The following is an 18,959-nucleotide window of genomic DNA, read 5'->3' as shown; positions in this document are numbered from 1 at the left end:
AGAGCCAGGAACTTTTGAATTCTCTCCCTGGCTCTGACATTGGCTCCCTCTATGGCTTTGAACAAATTGCTTAGCTTCTCCCTTTCCATTTTGCTCTCTGTGAATCACTTACGGTAGCTGTAAAATTAATGCCAACTTGATACTTGGAAGACAAGGTGCCTGCCTAAGACCTATATTTATTCCAGGGTTGAATGGCAAACCCTTGGTTTCTAAATCAAATAAATTAAAAATGGGTTTAAAATAAAATTTCATAGTGAAATTTGGGACAAAATTTGATTCTTGTTTGGACGCTTGCTATCCATGGAGTATGTGGGGCAGCAGAGGGCTGCAAAGGAGTTTGCAAGGGTATTTGAATGGATGTCTTTCTGTGCAGTGCTGTAGCTGTGTTTGGTCCCAGGATATTAGAGAGACAGGGTGGGTGAGGTAATATCTTTTATTAGACCAACTTCTGTTGGTGCAAGAGACAAGCTTTCGAGCTTACATAGAGTTCTTCTTCAGGATGCCTTTCTGGAAGATGTGTGTTAACTAAATATAAGTTATTGGGCTGAATGAAATTGGCCTGGGAATCTGTTTCCATGACTCTCAAATGAAACTTGCTCACATCATATGGAATCACAGAAGATAGAAATGGGCTCCCAGTAAAGTTACAGCTATAGCTCAGACAAGGTTTTGATAATGTTCTCTGCAATTTCATCCAGAGGAACACGTCTATGTCCTCCCCCTTCATTTATTTGTAAGCGCAGTCTATAGAACAAAATTTTCTTATCCCTGGTCTCTGCATAGTATTAGTATTATGTAGTGCTAATGAGAGCACTCTGTTTAGGGTCTTTCCTGACTCCCAGAAAAGTACATGGTGTTGCAGGTTTCTTCTGTGCTTCTGTAAATTAGACTTAAAATATTTACTTGGCTGTTTTATAGGGCCTTCCATCTGCAAATCTTCAAGTAGTTTACAAATAATTAATGGATTATGTCCCACAACACCCCTGAAAGGTAGATAAATATTATTTACCCCCTTTTATATATGGGTAAACTGAGGCACAGAGTGATGTGTGACTTGCCTGAGGTCACACAGCACATCGCTGCCAAGAGCTGGGGATAGAATTCAGATCTCCTGTCATAGAGCTGTGCTTTAGTTGCACAACTATTAAAGAGAAATCTGAGGGTTATTAATCAAGAACTGGTTTTTGCATTTTTCAGAAGATAAATGGCTTGACAAACAGATTGCAGTTGAAAGAGCACGCAGTTGCTTTTTCCTCATGGGTGGTGGTGATGATTATTATGCATTGGGTGGGTTAGTGCCACTGGATATAAATCTGAGAGAATATTTAATATACATGGACATCAGTTGCCTAATGAACTTGTGTACCTCAGCGTTATTCCCCTCCCTCTTTTTCCTGGTTTAATACCAGTACTTAGGCACAAAAGGATGGCTATGAGAGGAGTTTCAGCCTTTAGTCTATATGATACAACTAGAAATTTAGACCGAGCCTGTAAGCATGGCAGCTCAGCCGCTCACTCTGTTTGTTTTTTTAAAATGTGAAAACAAACCTTAAGATATTTGAATCACCCCATTGGGCACCTCTTTAAAATCCGCTGTGTATGTCTGGAGACTCCCTGGTAACTCATAAACAGTAAATTAGTTGAAATCTCTATTTTACAAAAAAGCATTTGCATTTTGCCGTTTAGGTTACCGGACTTGAGCTCGCTTGGCTCCTCAGGTGGAATGTTTTCTGTAAGGAAGAGCCCTGCATGGTTGTAGTATTTTGTACAGAGGTTGACTACAAGATCTCAGCTGCTGCAGTGGGACATTTTACAGAGCAGGTCACTGCTAGCATATGAAAAACCAACTCAAGTGACTAAAACATTCCTCAGCGTAATAGCTGCATGAGGTGGGACCAAAGCAATTTGCATTGTGCAAAGCAGTAGGAACGCTATATGTTAGGCAGAATAGATGATTTCTCTTATGGCTCACTGTGATACATTCCCTCTTTTCCCATGTTTTGTCCAGTGACAAACAAGAGTGGCAGGGTTAGCTAAAAAGCTACAGCCAAGTTGACAGAAATTTGCATGCACACTTCCACACAATCCACTTTGGGCCTGACTCCGAGCCCGTTAAAATCAATTGAAGTTCGTGATTTCAGTCTTCAATGGGCTTTGGATCATGCCCTTAGCTACTGAAGTTGAGGTATGTTCATACATGAAACTTTGTACCCATGCCAACCTGACCTGCATGGTGGTTGGTATGCGTCTACCCAAGCTGCGTTATGCATGTTTGAATATTTGGCCCTAAAAGCATGAAAGATCTTGGTGCTTCTTGGAAGTGGCATGTTTTCTTAGCCAGAGTGATTTTGCTAACTTGGAAAAACATTTTTCCAACTAGAGTGATGACTTGCTGCTTTCATGAGTATATGCGGCTGACTTTTTGGCACTATACGAGTAATGTTGTGGATCAGAGCTGTACCAGCAACAATCATGTTTAAACAAGGTTGTTGCTAGAAAAATATTAGCCATAAAATCCCTGTACATATTTGTCAGGGAAACCATGCTAACAGTTGTGTTAGAACATGATTAAAAGAGTGCTGCAGTGTACTTGAGTGGGTGGCTTGTATAGCTCAGGCTGTTAAGGATGGATTTTAGAAGGAATAATTCCTGACTAATACAGATTTCAGAGCAGGGAAAGTCTTGTCCCATAAGGAAATGGAAAACAATCAAAATGTGTATCTCAAACTTTTCTCAAATATATATTTGAGATATATTTTCTCAAATCTCTCTTCCCACGAGCTAACTAATGCAAAGAAGGAGTTATTTCTTGGGACAGAGTGATGTGGCTGAAAGAGATGTAGGAAGAGGAGGATTCTGAATGTTCAGTGGAAGTGTAGGGCCAGATCTTCCGCTGATGTATATCAGCATAGTTCTGTTGATGTAAATGATGATATGCCAATTCAAACCAGCTGAGGGACCTGACCTATGTTGTTTAACTGTGTGTATTTTTTTCAGTTATAGGTGAGGAGAGTGTAAAAATACACATTTAACTGTCAAAAGAGTGAGCCTGATTTACTACTTACATTGGCACCACTGTAGCGTTTTAAGTGTAGACGAGCCCTAAGAGAAGAATCGCCAGGCTTCCTGCATAGCTTTTAGCAGTTGAAAATGACTTATTGACTTTCCTGAATGTGCTATTTTCACCTAGCACATTTTTGCGGCGATAGGTTTTCCCTTAGTAGGTCTTTCCTTTTAGTGCACCGAAAACGCATGGTTTATTTTTCAGTGGTTTCATTTTAAGTCTAAATAGGCTCAGCCGAGGAATGTGATACCAATTAAGTAGAAGATAAATCACAGGAGTGATGCTCAGTCCATGTAGCAATGGATGTGGACATCTGAGATTTGAATTTGAGACCCAGTCTCACTATGCTTCCATAATCCATATCTATTAAGCACCATTAACCTAAGGAAGAGCAAGGCTGTCTGGAGGTGCAGTTGTATTTTCAGAATAAAAGTAACAGAGACTGGCACATCCAAGAAGAAGTTTCAGTGCTACTGTGTTGGAGCCAGCTGCACCGGCATAAAAGGATAGGAGGAAATAGGATAGTTATTTAGTGCTAGAAATAAGGGGAAAGCACTTTTTTAAGAGGTGTCAAGAACTTATTTGACTTTCCCTGGAAATAAATAATCTTATACGAAATATACATGTACAGTTGCGTTTAAAAGTTCTATTTCAATGTTTGGATTTTAAAAACCCATGACAAGGGAGCATACTTTTTTGTGTGTGCATGAGATCTTTGATTTCCAGGGAAATCAAATAAGTTCTCTTTAAAAATTCTTCCCTTTTTGCTGGCACTAAATAGGATATGTTATTTCCTCCTACCATTTTATGCTGATGCAACTGGCCCTAATACAGTGGTACTGCTGCTTTTTCCCTGTGTGCCAGTCTTGGATAATTTTACTCTGCAAATACAACTACAACTCCAGGTAGCCTTGCTCTTCCTTAGGTTCATGGTGCAGAAGCTAATCTCCATATGAGAGATTTTCTGTATAGCATTCTGTAATGGTTGGGTAACCCATCCTTAGTGTGACTCTCTGTCTCCTCAAGTGGAAGGGCCATCTGAAGCTTTAAGAGGCAGTTACGGCCTTTGAGCTCACACATGTGGGACTTTTAGCTTGGGCAGTAGACGCTCATCGTTTTAGACCCCGAAGTCACTGGTTCATTGCCTGCTGCTGACAACCTCCACAGGGGTGTCATGTTATGCTTGCTTCATGCTCCTTAGGTCTGTGGCTGTAACAGTCTTTGCACAGAATCGGTAGCCGCACTTTCTCCATGCCTGTATGAACATGGAGGCTGGCAGAGACACGATCTCGTCTCTCTGCTTCGAGGTCAGCAGTCAGTGCATCATGCAGCAACTGTCTCAAGATGGGGCATTTCAATATACCTTTTAAAATAAACCTATTTGTAAATACTTGGCAGATACTTAGACACTGATGTGATGGGGCCATACGAGCACCTAGATGCTCAGTTTGGCTTAGCTACAGTTACTTTTCATTGTCAATTTGAGAGGAGACCGAGGCTATGTTTATACTGCAGTCAGGGACTGTAACTGCAGCATGTGTAAACATACCCCAGCCCAGCAGCCTTTAACCCAGCTTGGGTACCAGAGCAGTGCAGCCATGGCAGTCCAGGCTTCCAAACGGGCAGTACAAATCTTCCTGCATCCTTTGATAATTGTTCGATCAGCTAGCCTGCACTGAAGTCCATGGTGTCGTGGCTTCGCTGCTGTTGGTACCCGAGCTGGATACCGTAAGCTAGCACGAGTATGTCGACATGTTCTGCAATCGCACTCCCGGTTGCAGTGCAGTCAAATCTACAGTTAAACACACATGTGCCTAGATGACTATTCCTGGAAAGCAACTGCTAGATTGACACACTTGCCTCAGTTACAGAATCTGGCAAGATGACCTGGATTCACAGCATGGTAGAAGCTTACAACCAGTGTGACAGGCTTCTGAGAGAGGAGCCCATAGAGAAATTGTATTGCAGTCCTCTCGTTTCCTTACAAAAACCTCCCTCTTTCAGTTGGAAACCTCTGTCTTTGGAGAAGAGGGGAGGGGGGACATCACTGGTGTGAGATCCTGTTCCTTAACCCTGCATAGCTTCTTTGATTTTGCTTATGACACCCGTTCAGCTAAATGATGTCTCTTCCTGTTATACACATCTCCTATGAACAGATGCATTCATTTCCCCCACAGCTTGCGTACAGGTCCCATTAGCTGGTCTTTTGTGAAGTTAACGACTCTGTACAATACTTTGATTAGTAGTACATTACCATGAAAATGGAAGCAGTATGCAGCCTAAAGACAAGGAAATATATATTTTTTGAGAAGTATGGATTCAGAATACCAAAGATGAAAATCACTGGTATCCTATAGCAGGTGCAATTCATACCAGGCAGTCTGGGCATAGGGTCATTACACATATTGAATCTATTTCCCCAAGTTAAGTATCCTCACACCTTCTTGTCAACTGTCTAAATGGGCCATCTTGATTATCACTACAAAAGTTTTTTTCTCTTACTGATAATAGCTCATCTTAATTAATTAGCCTCTCACAGTTTGTATGGCAACTTCCACCTTCTCTGTATGTATACATATATCTTCTTACTATATGTTCCATTCTATGCATCCAATGAAGTGGGCTGTAGCCCACGAAAGCTTATGCTCTAATAAATGTGTTAGTCTCTAAGGTGCCACGAGTACTCCTGTTCTTTTTGCGGATACACACTAACACGGCTGCTACTCTGAAACCTGGGCATAGGGTCATAGGGCTACAGACAGATTTTGAGTGCACAGCTTGAGGTGCCTGATCATGAGAAGGTGGGAACCCAGCATTGCCAGAAAATCAGGCCTTTCTAAGGGGTGTTAGGGCATAGGACACCCAAATACAAACACATCCAAAAAATCACTAGCCACCTTTGAAAAGCTTGGACCGCATCCTTAAAGTTGTATGGTGTTTATATATAGGTATGACAGCCACCATCTTGGCTGACACCAGGGATTCAACCGTGGACCTCTCGTGCTAAAAGCAAGAGTCTCAAGAGCCTGAGCTAAAGAATCAGCCTCTGTAGCTGTGGCTGTAACAGACTCTCATCTTCTGTGGAGTGGATACGCAGGGGGACATGTAACACAAACTGACTAGTCGCTGCATAGGTAACCCGTAGCCAACAGGTCTCCTAGGCAGCTATGAAAATCTTAACCAATATCCTTTTGTAACTGGCAGGTGTCGCTGATAGTTGAACTGAAACAAAGAAGGCCCAGGTTGGTGGATTCAGATGGCATCAAACAGGGTTTTGTAATCAACTAAAGGTGAAATCATTTTATACCAATGTACAAAGCTCTAATTGGACCCAGCACAGGACATACTGTTCAGTTTGGGATAGCTTACAAGATAAAGCAGGGTGTGCATATCCTGGGGAAGGTCCAGAGCAGGACCACCAAACTGATTAAAGATAGAGGGTCTTGAGTAAGTTGGTGATAACTGAATTGTGTAACTATAATGGTGCCATACACTGTAGATACTGCAGTGGCTGATACCCTATAAATAAACGAGAGAGAGAGGTGGAATTTAGATAGGTCATCTCATCCAAGGACACCCAAGCTCTAGAATGGAGAAGAGGAAAACTATGTGAGTGGGAGGTCTCATTGTCATACAGAAATGCCAAGACGGGCTCATAGAAACATATGTAAGGATCTTTTTGAACTAAGCAGCAACAGGGTTGGAGAGTGGGGACCGAGGGAGAAGCATGCGGACACTATGAAAATGTAATAAGAATGAACATCCAGCTCTTAGGATTGGGTGGGCATATCCCATGATATCCATCCCCTGCAGTTGCCATAGGTTTGGCGATGGGAAGACCTCTGTCCTTGTGATCAGCTTCTGTTTCTGATAGATGTCATTGATGTGCTAGAATTCAGGTTATGCAACCTGAAAAAAACATTTCAAATCTGTCACCGTTCCAGTTCAAACCACTCTCTCCAGAGCTGATGGAAAGAGGTCCAGACTGCCACACACTGCGAGGGCTACTGGCTTGTCTCCTTCAGCCCAGGAAAGACTAACCCCAGGCCCAAAGTCTGTTCAGGCCCTTCCTTCAGGGCACTGGTCTTCTAACACAATAAAACAGTTCCACATATAAACCTGGGCTCTCCTCCTGACTTGGGGTCTTCTGCAGGGGCACAGTGGTCTTTCCCCTGGTGTGTCTTTCTGTTGTGTCGGGTCCTGGCACCGGATCCATTTAACTTTCTGCAGCTCTTGGGTAAGTGAACTCTTTCAGGCCTTGATAAGAATCATCTGATCCTTTCCCAGCTGGGTCTGAATGCGTCTTCCAGGCTTAAATGCTTGTTTGGGGAAGGGGGAAGGCTCTCCCTCCAAACTGGGTTGGCTGCAGGCCCCCCCAGTCTTAAAGGGACAGAACACTCTCTGTTACACAAGGCCACAGCCTCAGAGCAGTTTCACTTATTGTGTCAAACCTTTGAATGGGTTGTTTCTGCTGTTCGTAGTAGAGACAGGCGCTTCATTATACTTGTTGTTTAAAATTGCTTTTGGTTAAGCCTACGGCCAAAGTTGAAAAGGAGAGGGGGTTCTGATGGTGCACTGGAAAGAGAATACCTCGAGTGATGTTAATGAATCGGGAGCTAGGTATTGGTTCTGAATACATATACAACTGGTGTTTCATTCCCTAAAAGCTAAAGGCCTTTGGTTGGGCATCATTTCTACTATGAGCTTCGATAACTTTATATGATTAGAAGGATAGTAATGAATTTTTTTAAAAAGTCCTTGAATGTCTCGAATTTCTGCTTTTGAGTCATCCTCAAAAGGTTACTATTAGTGTTCTGTGCCCTTAGCGCTTCTTGCAGTAACATCAGCTGCTGATAGATTCTTTTAGAGAGTTGACAAAGGAATAAGTTGAAGTGAGATTGAAGTATCTAGAGGGTGAGAGAAGTAGTTAGAATTTCTCGTGTATAGAACATACCCTTTTAGCTGGGAGCAGCACTCAGGCTCATTTATCATGGCCGGGGGAAGCAGAAACATATTTTTCAATCTCCTGGCCTTGGTACAGTATACAGAGCCACAGAATAGTGAATAAATGAAGTGTCCTTTCAAACACTATTGTGACACAGCTAAAGCAAGTGTGTGTGTGTGTGTGTATGGAAAGGTTGTAGAAACAGCAAAAACATATTTTGCAGCTTAAATGAAAGCTATTCACTGGTGGTTGCCTTTCATTTCCACACACACATTCTGGTGAGTAAAAAGAAACGGTGATTGCTATTGGTACTGCGGTAGTAACTAAGGACTCTGTTATACACCAGTCTGGCATTGTGTTAGGCCCTGTATAAACACCATAGCGAAGAGGTAGACGGTTCCTACCCCAAGGAGCTTACAATCTAAGGTGATACAAACGATGAATCCGGCATATAGATGGGGAGCACAAGATACTGATGAAACTCAAGTGGTCAGCGTGAAATGTAGTGGTCACACTTTGCTGTGAACTTTCCAAAACAGAGCGTGTGTGTGTGTATGCGTGCTTACGTACGCACATGGGGAGTGGGGTAGGGTAGGGTCGGGGGGAGATCTTCAAAAGCACAAATGGGAGTTAGTCACCCAACTCCCGTTGGCTCTCCGTTGGCATTGGGTGCCTTAGTGCCTGTGTAAATTCCCCTGGTGTGTATTACCAGCACGTGTACAGAAAGAACTTGTGGTTTTTTTTTTCTTTTGCACAGCTCTAATCAGCAACTGACCTCAGGGTGGCAAGGGTAAGTACAGTGATCTATGGCTGCTGTTACACCCCTGCCTCATCTTCATCGGCTGCAGTGAGGCAGGAGAGCAACCTTCATGGGGCTGTTACTCCCTGTCCTGCATGGGTGGTGGGTAGAACCATGGCTCCACCTCTCCCAGTGCACTTGTTAGCATAGTTATCGTGCTGGTGCAGGTTGCTTCTTTCCCATTGGAGCAAGGGGGAGCCAGAGGCCAGAGTGTAATTCCGATACATGCTGATTCCTGGTCTGCTACTGGGGCCAGCACCTCTCTACAGGTTGCTTCTTACTCAGAGCTTGTGGCAAGTCAGGGGAGCAGGAATTGGCATGGTCTGTTCATAGAATAAGTGGAAAGTAACTGTGAACCAGATTTTTAAAGGTACTTGGGCACATAAAAGTGTAGATAAGCACCCAGTGGGATTTTCAAAAGCACCTTCGTGCAGTGCGAGTTAGGCATGTCTGAAAATCCCATTAGGCACTTATCTGCATCTGTAGGTGCCCAAATACTTCTAAACTTCTGGGGCTACATGCCTTGGTCACAGAGGGTGAAATTTTCTTCTGTGCACAGAGCCAGCTCAGGTCCTATGTACCACTGATGTCCCATGTAAAGTAGAAGATTGAAATAGTATGGCTATCTTAGGGAACTTCTGGACATTCCCCTCAAAAACACCAAGATTTGAAGGATAATTTCAAGGCTCTTGTACTGTTCTCTTAGCTAATGAGGTGATGCCAACTAAACCCCACCCTCTACTCCCACAAACACATGCACTCTTTTAATTCAGATATTTTTTTAACCAAGTAAATCTATATTTAGATCTTCCCAATGCAATACAGAATTTTAGATGCAAACTCGTCCAGAAGCCTATGATCTTGGCAGAGTGGCTTCAAACTAGATAGTTATAGACAAATATCTTGGGAGCTAAAGGTATTGATGCAGAGAGAGGCTAAAAAATGTTAGCGTGACCTGCATATTGAATAATCTTGTTCTCTTTCTGCCTTTCCCTCCCACTCTGGGATTTTTCACTGAAGTAGAGTAGTTATTTTAGGATAATTATAGCTTGGGCAGCCACAACAAGCAAAGGTGCAGTGGATAAATTATATTTAATGCCTATCAGTAGCAACAACTGAAGGGAATCATGAAGGACAAATGTCCATTTACTGTTCATAATTTGCCATTGTTTAAAGCGCTCGTAAAGTTCCTTGGTGCTCTACTACTTTGGGCTTGGTGCACGATTGTGCTTTGAGTTCTGCACAAGTGAATGGTTCTACATTACCAATTTCCTCATTCATCATGGCTTGGAAAAACTACATTGAGCCGTGGTTGGATGGCAAGGGGAGAACTCGAGCTTCTGAAGAACGCTGCTAAACCAGGAGCTGTCTGGCACTTGCTGCTCAGTGCCACAACGAAGCATATAAATGGAATGCTGTTTTTGCCTTTGGGCAGCCCCATAAGTCATTCTGCCTCAAGTTGTTCTGTTAAAAGAACCAAATGGCTTATATAAACTAAGCAGCAACACACAGCAAAAATGGAAGAGAACAATTATTGTGCTATTCACCCATTTTTCCTGGTGTGTTTTATTAGCGGGACGAAGACTGTATTGAGTTTGAAATCCTTTAATAGGTTACTTGGGCCTCAGTTATAAGGCCTGTGACATTTAGGGGAGTATTAACCCTGCATGAGCTATCCATGTTGCCAGAGCCTGTGTGGGGTGGAGAGCAACCACCAACCTCTTATGGGTGGAGAACAGGTAGGCAAGGGCGGGGTTTGGCAGAGTGCAGAGTGGTCAGTAAGGTGTGGTGAGATTTAGGAAAGCACTTAGGAATGGGTTTAAGCACATTCCTACTTGGGAAAGCACTTCAGTGTGTGCTGAAGTCCCACTGATATCACATATTCCTAAGTAGAAATGGGCTTAAGCATATGCTTAAGTGCTTTACTGAATGGGGCTGTGATGGCACTTGCCACAAAAATGATCATATGATAACAAACTGTGCAGTCAAACACCTAGGGTTATGACTTTCCTACAGGAATAGATGGAAACAGGAGCTGGTCTGGGAGGAAGCACCTATACGCTATTGTAATCCTCTGAAATAGGGAGATCTGAGAACAAAATAATTTAAGATGTGAGAATAAACACTGTGTGACAGATGTGTAGTCACATTGCTTAATATACTACTGGAAAGCACTGAGATACTACAGTCATGAGCATGGGATAAGAACCTACATAGAGTAGAATAGAATACACAATGTTTCTTTAATGAACATGCTTTACTAGGATGCCTTTAATCCTAGAAACCCTCTTTAGATGATAGTCGTCATTGTGATTCTTCTTTCCTATAGATTCATAGATATTTAGGTCAGAAGGGACCATTATGATCATCTAGTCTGACCTGCACAATGCAGGCCACAGAATTTCACCCACCACTCCTGCAAAAAACCTCTCACCTATGTCTGTGCTATTGAAGTCCTCAAATCGTGGTTTAAAGACTTCAAGGAGCAGAGAATCCTCCAGCAAGTGACCCATGCCCCATGCTACGAGGAAGGCGAAAAACCTCCAGGGCCTCTTCCAATCTGCCTTGGAGGAAAATTCCTTCCCGACTCCAAATATGGCGATCAGCTAAACCCTGAGCATATGGGCAAGATTCATCAGCCAGATACTACAGAAAATTCTTTCCTGGGTAACTCAGATCCCACCCCATCTAATATCCCATCACAGGCCATTGGGCCTATTTACCATGAATATTTAATTACCAAAACCATGTTATCCCATCATACCATCTCCTCCATAAACTTATCGAGTTTAATCTTAAAGCCAGATAGATCTTTTGCTCCCACTGCTTCCCTTGGAAGGCTGTTCCAAAACTTCACTCCTCTGATGGTTAGAAACCTTCGTCTAATTTCTAGTCTAAATTTCCTGGTGGCCAGTTTATATCCATTTGTTCTTGTGTCCACATTGGTACTGAGCTTAACTAATTCCTCTCCCTCGCTGGTATTTACTGATATTTACTGGTATTAGCTGATAACTAATCACATAGAGCATTAGGTATCCTGGAATGATGAGTGCAATAATAATGAATGTTATACAAATCCCATGACGACTGGTGATCTTTGCCATTAGAACATATTGATTAAAATGTGGCATGTTTATCGCTCTAAATTTTGTATGGTTTATAATACAGTCAGATGAAATCATACCTAAAGCATAATTTGACCTTTTTAGCAGGGGATCAAACCATTGTCATGATAGAAAATTGGTCAACACAGTACCCCGGAGTTGCTTCTGAAATAAATAATTATGGAAGTTGCTAGAGCTCTTTGTATACAAGAAATAAGCTTGATGTGGAAAGGAGCATGTGAATTATGAACATGAACATGAACCTGGGAATTAACATCTAGACTTGTTTACACACTAGGAGTTCTCTGACCTTGCCAGCTCTGACTATGAAGTGCCCATTGAAATCAGTGTGAGTTCATCTGAAGGGATCTGACAGGATCAGGCCCAGTACATTACTTCATACTATCATTGTGACAGCAGTATAGATGGCACTAAAATTATTTTTTAACAGGAGATGCTTCAGAGCAAGTGATTTTATGCAAACCTTTTAAAGTAATATTTTGTTGTTAAATTTCAAAGAGAACCCACAAAATGACAGAACAAAGGGATATATGTGCAGTTAATTATTCCATTGAGCACATACCAGTAATGCTATATTGTCATCATACTTTTATAGAAGCTGATTAAATTACTTTCAGAATCTTATTTGACACAGACTGTTTAGGGTCTTTTTTTTTTTTTCCTTTCTTCCCTGCTGCAAAATCATCCTCGTTAGTTGGAAATCAAGCTGTGTAATTTAGAAAACAAGAAAAGCCTTTTACGGAAGGGTATAATTCAGTTTGTTTCAGTTTTCAAGCTGTACCTTAGGCAATTAGTTACAGATCTCCAAAAGAATAAATTCATTTTCAAGTACCTTGAAATATTTAGAACACTTGTAGAATTTGTTGACAATACAGTGGCTTGCTCCAGTGTCCCTGGATATTTTAAAATAGAAATATGTATCCCCAAGCAAGCTGTGTTGAAAACAAAACAAAAAAAGCATAGTTTGACAATCCTGTGAAAACTTGGTGAGGAATCGTGTTTTATAATGGGAAAGCGCAGATATAAGAGAAGGACAATGCGTCAGCTCACAATCTCAGTATGTAGAGGATGGTAAGCCAGGGTATGATTTGTGCTGGCTGCACAGTAATGTTCCATGTGGACCGTGCTGTAGCTGCTCTCCACAACTTTCAGTGTGCTGTAGCAATGTCCACCTGAGACACTGTGACCCCCAATCTCTTTTCAGGGTTACCGCTTCCCAGGATTCAGTCCCCCATCCTATTTAATGTTCTTTGTTCCTAGAAGTGTGACTTGACTTGACCATATTGAAATGCATATAATTTGCTTGTGCTCAGCTTACCAAACGATGCCGGGATAACTCTGTATCTGTGACCTGTCTACTTCGTTATTTACCACTCCTCCAGTCTTTGTGTTGCCGGGAAACTACCAGTAATGATTTTGTTTTCTTCCAGGTCATTGATAGAAATGTTAAATAGTGTAGGACCCACTAGAAACATACCTGCTCGATCATGATTCCTCATTTACAACTACATTTTGAGACCTATGAGTTCCCCAGTTTTTAATCTATTTAATGTGTGCCATATTGATTTTGGATCATTCTAGTTCACTAATCAAGGTGTCATGTAGTTTGATAAGATCTATTTTCTATAAACCCATGTTGATGGCATAAGGTATTAGTCCTCTTTCATTCTTTTTTTAATTGAGTCCCCTATCAGTGTTCCATTATTTTGCCCTGGATTATTGATAGGCTGACAGACCTGTAATTACCTGAGTCATCCCATTTTTACCCTTTTAAAAATATTAGCACAACATTAGCTTTCTTCCAGTCCTCTGGCACTTCCATGATGTTCCCAGACTTACTGAAAATCAATGTCAACAGTTGCAGGAATCCTCCAAAATTACCTGTAGAGCTGGTGGGAAACTTTCCAGTTGAACTTTTTTCCATCAGAAAATGCCAGTTTGTCAAAAGCAACATTTTTTGCAGAAACATGTAGATTTTGATTAAAAATCTTAGTTTTGATAGAAAAGTTGGGGGAAAAGAAGTGTTTCAATAAAGTTGAAACAAAACATTTCAATTTTTCATTTTGACACAACTTTTCACTTCAATTTAAAAAAAATTATTATACAATATAATAAAGTCAAAACTGGAAGGAAACATTTTGATTTCATACAAATGAAATGTTTCAATCCACCCAAAATGAAATTTAAGTGTTTAGTGGGAATCTTCCATTTTTTTGCTTTCGTTTGGTTTCAGAATGGAATCTTTTTTTTCAGACCTGTGGCATTCCCCACAAAACGGAAAATCCAGTTCTTCCCCAGCTCTAATGCCCTATTTTCACAAGATGTTTAGTTTCTTGACCCCAAACCCACTGCCTTCCATTGGCTGCTTTTGAGTGGAAGAGGTAACTTCCATCTGGTAATCACAGAGCCCTTATTGATTTTTCTTGACACTTTATGGTATGTCCCTTCAATAGCTTCTTTTCCATTAATATACAGTACTGTATCAGTGGCCTGATGGCTCTGTATGGTAATATCTCAAGTTGCACACATAATTTTTACCTCTTTAGTACCAGCCGGAAGCTATAGACTCTGAACCAAACTTAGTTGTCTGATGTGCAAGCACGGATCCCATTGAAGAAAAAGTGGAATTGTATGCACATAACTGAGGGTAGAACTGGGCTCCAGGTCCCATCTCGGCTTCTTAGTTTCCTTGGTTACACATCTTAATGTATATGCTCCTTTTGTCTAGAGCGTTTCCATACTGGTGTGCATTTGTGGCCTGAGCCAAAGTCATTAAGTCAATGGAAAGATTCCCACTGACTTCAAAGGGCTTTGGTTTGGGGCATTAGGTGAGAAAATTATGTACTGTATATACTCGTTCATAAGCTGAATATTTTTGGTAAAAAAAAGTGACGCATCAAAGAGCGGGGGGTCAGCTTATAAACTGGTCTACCCAAAATTTTATGATTTTAAACTCTATGGAATCATTGAATTGAATATCTAATATATTGTTGTTTTGTTTACCTGGAGCATCTGCAGGCACGGAGCCCCTCAGTTGTGTGTGGCCGCAGTTTGCCGTTCCCAGCCAATGGGAGCGGCGGGAAGTGGCGCCATTTCCCGCAGCTCCCACTGGCTGTGAATGGTAAACCGCGGCCACTGTGAGCAGAGGGGCTCCGTGCCTGTGAACGCTTCAGGTAAACAAAACATCCAGGCCTGCTAGCGGCTTACCCTAACGGGCCAGGAGCCAAAGTTTGCCAACCCCTGAAATATAGGATCGACTTATGAAAGGGTCATACAGTTTTTGCTATTTTTACCTAACCATCTTCGGAGATCGGCTTATAAACAAACAGGCTAATTAACGAGTATATATGGTACTTCAAAATGTTATTGATATTGAGACAATAAATTGGGTGGAAATTACCATTTTTCTGTGCCATTACAAAGGCTGAAACAAGGATTTCCAAAGCAGTCTAAAGGCAGTTAAGCTCCTTTGAAAATCGTAACCTAGATTCTTGAACAACTGGGTTATTTTTATGTCAGTATAAGAAGCTGCATTAATATGAGACATCACACCATATTCAGTTTTCAGAGTAACAGCCGTGTTAATCTGTATTCACAAAAAGAAAAGGAATACTTGTGGCACCTTAGAGACTAACCAATTTATTTGAGCATAAGCTTTCGTGAGCTGAGCTGTAGCTCACGAAAGCTTATGCTCAAATAAATTGGTTAGTCTCTAAGGTGCCACAAGTACTCCTTTTCTTTTTACCATATTCAGTAACGTCATCTTCTTTATGCAGCATAGTGAATATACAAGGTCCTGTGTACCAGTCTACATATGTTTTTATATTCACAACAGAAAAAATTCTTAGGACTTCTAAAGTTGCTGGTCTGCTTGCTTTTCTGGGCTTCTGTCTCTGGGTAAACTGTCTGCTTTCCAGGCCTTTGTCTCATCTTCTAAGGAACTTTTTCTGTCTCTGTGTTTAGACTCCCATTTTCATACACGGAGGATTGACTTCTCTCCCATGCAGAGATGTTTCTACGTCCCAAAATAACTTTGGGGCTGACATTGCATCATCCTCTTGTCTCTCACAGCAGTGCCTCAAAGTGATCCAACAGTGGCTCCGAATCTTGGCTGCATAATCTCACGGCAGAGATCCATGTTGCCTGGGGAGTTAGTTCTTTGCTGCAGTCATTGTCTCTCTTAGTTATAATTCAAAAGTCCCAGCTCTGTGTTTCCTCCCCATAGCTACCAGGTACTTGTCTCCTCTTCAACCCTTTCCCATAGTTATATGCTTTTCTCTCTCTGCTCCAGACCCTCTTCTAATCTTGCTGCTAGACCTGCTATGTGAGTCACCTTTTGCCACTGCCATCATATATAGTTCCTACTGAGGTGCTGCGTGTGCACCCCCTGGCTTGAAGTAGTAATAACCACATATATGCTTGCCACTTTTAGCACCCTCCCTCCCCGCCCCCCATAAAAATTGTTCAACTCCCCTGCTTCCTTCAAATACTCCCAACAGATCCTGGATGTGAATCCCTCTTCCGTGGGTGGTGGGTGAACCCCCTCTCCCCTTCGGGGAGGCTATCCTTCCAGCTCTGTCCCTTCTGCCTGAGGGTCTCCCCTTCCCCCGGTAGCCAGAGCAAGACTCTCTCCACCGCAGGCCGCCAGGTGGCCCGAGCCACTCCTGGCTGCCGGTGGCCGAGCTTCAGGCTGCCAGCTGGAGTTGAGCCCCTGCTGGCTTCAGGGTAGAGGGGGAGCAAGGGAGGGGCCTCGGGGCAGAATGTGGGTGGGGCCATGGCCTGGGCTAGGCCTCCCTTGGCCTCTGATGCACAGGCCCTGTTCCCCTTTTGTTTCACTTCTTGAGCAAAGAGCTGATTTACTCATGGTAACTGCTTCTTCAAAATGTCTCTGTCACCATGGGTCACAACTGAGAATACCAAATTCAGGACAAACCCCTGAGAAATAGGACAGACACACCCCAAAACTGGTGGTTATTCTCCCATAAGATATACCAAACCAGCAACAAAAATAAACTTCTGTTTCACCACACTGGCTAGCAAGAAGTCAGAAAAGTAGTTTCCTTAGGTATTCCAGTCCTTGTATCACCACCAAAAACACTAGACTTAAAGATGAGTGTTTTTTTTAAAACCAGTTTAATCAAATAAAATGTTCTTCTGATCCCAAAGGACCAGCCACACACCCAGGTCAATATACAACTCAGATCGTATCCAATAATCACACTGTTGCCAATTTTTTAGTATCTAAAATCTAAAGGTTCATTTATAAAAAGAAAGAAAGGTGAGAGTTAAAAATTGGTTAAAGGAATCAAATATGTACAACAATAGCAAAGTTCTTGGTTCAGGCTTGTAGCAGTGATGGAATAAACTGCTGGCTTGTTAAGTCTCTGGTTGCTTCCAAATCATTGGAAGGTCCTCAGTCCTTTGGTTAGAATGCTCCCATTAGTACAAGTTCCTCATAGTCCAGAGGTTTGAGCAGGAAAGAGGCAAAATGCAGATGTTTCCAGAGCCTTTTATAGCTTCTGCCATGTGGAGGGAAATCCATTGTTTCAAACAAAGCCCTCAGCACAGCTAGTGAAAAATTACAGGTAGCAAGATGGTGTTTGGAGTCACATGGGCAAGTCCCATATCCATGCATGATTTCAATTAGTCACAGGAGAGGCTATTACCTATACTTTAGCTGTAATGTTCACAGGAAAGTTCATTCAGTGTAGATGGGCGCCTTCCGTTGTGATCTAAGTATTCTTTTGATGGGCCACTTGAATAGTCCCTTCAAGATATGCAGGCAAAATACCTTGTGGGTGTTACCACAGGAGCAAACATATTTGAAATACAAGGATACAGCCAATTCTCATAACTACAAATAACATAATCATATTCAGCAAATCATAACCTTTCCGTAGACACCTTACTTGACATCATTTGTACAAGATTTGTTGCAATTATATAACAGTGGTAGCAACAATGATCTACATGGTCATATTTAATCCGGTAACTTCCCAGTCTCCTGGCAAGCCTTAAAGAGACAGCACTTGGGACACTTGTCACACATAAGAATCTCAGCCTATTATGTTGAAGTGGGTGTGACATTTGCCCCAAAAGCTCTTCTCCTTGGGGGCACTGCTCCTTTCATTAACATTTCAGGTTGACAACTTTCACATTTTTCATGAACCTCAGTTAGTGTTCCAGAAGGTGGTTTTAGGAGCAAGATGATTCTTCTTTGTATTATCGTAATGCTTAAAGGCACCAACTGAAATCCAGGTCCAGGATACCATCTATGTTTTGATTGTTGGTTGCGGGGACAGAATCACCTTACCGCCTTTCCTCTAATTTTTAGGTAACTCCGTGTTTGTGTTTTTAAGGTAGAGGTGGAAGGGGTAAACTGATACCAGTCCCAGTATGGATCCTGCCATGTATGTAAATGGCATTCGCTTTAATTAGACTTTTCCTGAAATGTTGATAGGTTATGTTGCAGTGATGCTGCATGAGTCTCTTAATGCCAAGGGATAAATCTTCGCCATCCTGGAGGATGATTATTTTTTCCAGATAATGAGTTACTTTGTATTATTGGAACCAATTTCTATAATACAACATTTTTGTTTCATTTTACATGTTAGTTCTTGAGTCTTAAGAAAGAGGAAAATGGTAAAACTCCCAATGTATGTTTATCGCACAATTACAGACAGCACATGCCACATGAGGATTTGTGTTTATCAGGTGCAGTCTGGTCTCCCATAGTTAGCTATATAAATGAAAGTCAGTACAGCATCTTTCATCAGACGGTGGCTTTAACACTGGAGTTGAGCTGCTCCATAGCAACTAAAATACACCGTGACAATAACAGTTTCAATATTTTGATGCTAAAAGATCTAAAATTAAAAATATTTTTACAGTTCATCAGTGAGCAGCGCAGTGAGTTTACACAGACAATAGTCACTTTATCTATTCTTGGATGGTATCACACACACATCCCGTTCAAGGTGGTTGGCATGGGTGGTTGTGTGGCTAAAGTACAAGACTAGGATGTCT

At 41.8% G+C, this 18,959-nt stretch overlaps 1 protein-coding gene across 8 annotated transcripts in view; it reads left to right on the top strand.

Moving 5' to 3' along the window:
* The window catches only part of PITPNM3 (PITPNM family member 3), a 357,658-nt gene that overhangs the window by 105,903 nt on the left and 232,796 nt on the right, over nucleotides 1–18,959 (top strand). Inside the window, exon 4 of one of the 8 annotated variants that reach the window (XM_073315264.1) lies at nucleotides 6,269–6,354. The exons of the other annotated variants lie outside the window; for them this stretch is intronic. The gene's annotated coding sequence lies outside the window, so the exon portion shown is untranslated. The remainder of the gene's footprint in view (nucleotides 1–6,268; nucleotides 6,355–18,959) is intronic. 8 annotated transcript variants of the gene reach the window in all.

The sequence above is a fragment of the Lepidochelys kempii genome, chromosome 17, assembly GCF_965140265.1.
Source record: "Lepidochelys kempii isolate rLepKem1 chromosome 17, rLepKem1.hap2, whole genome shotgun sequence".
NCBI lineage: Eukaryota > Metazoa > Chordata > Testudines > Cheloniidae > Lepidochelys > Lepidochelys kempii.
Note: the sequence above shows the minus strand (reverse complement) of the source record. Positions and strands in the feature narration are given on the sequence as shown.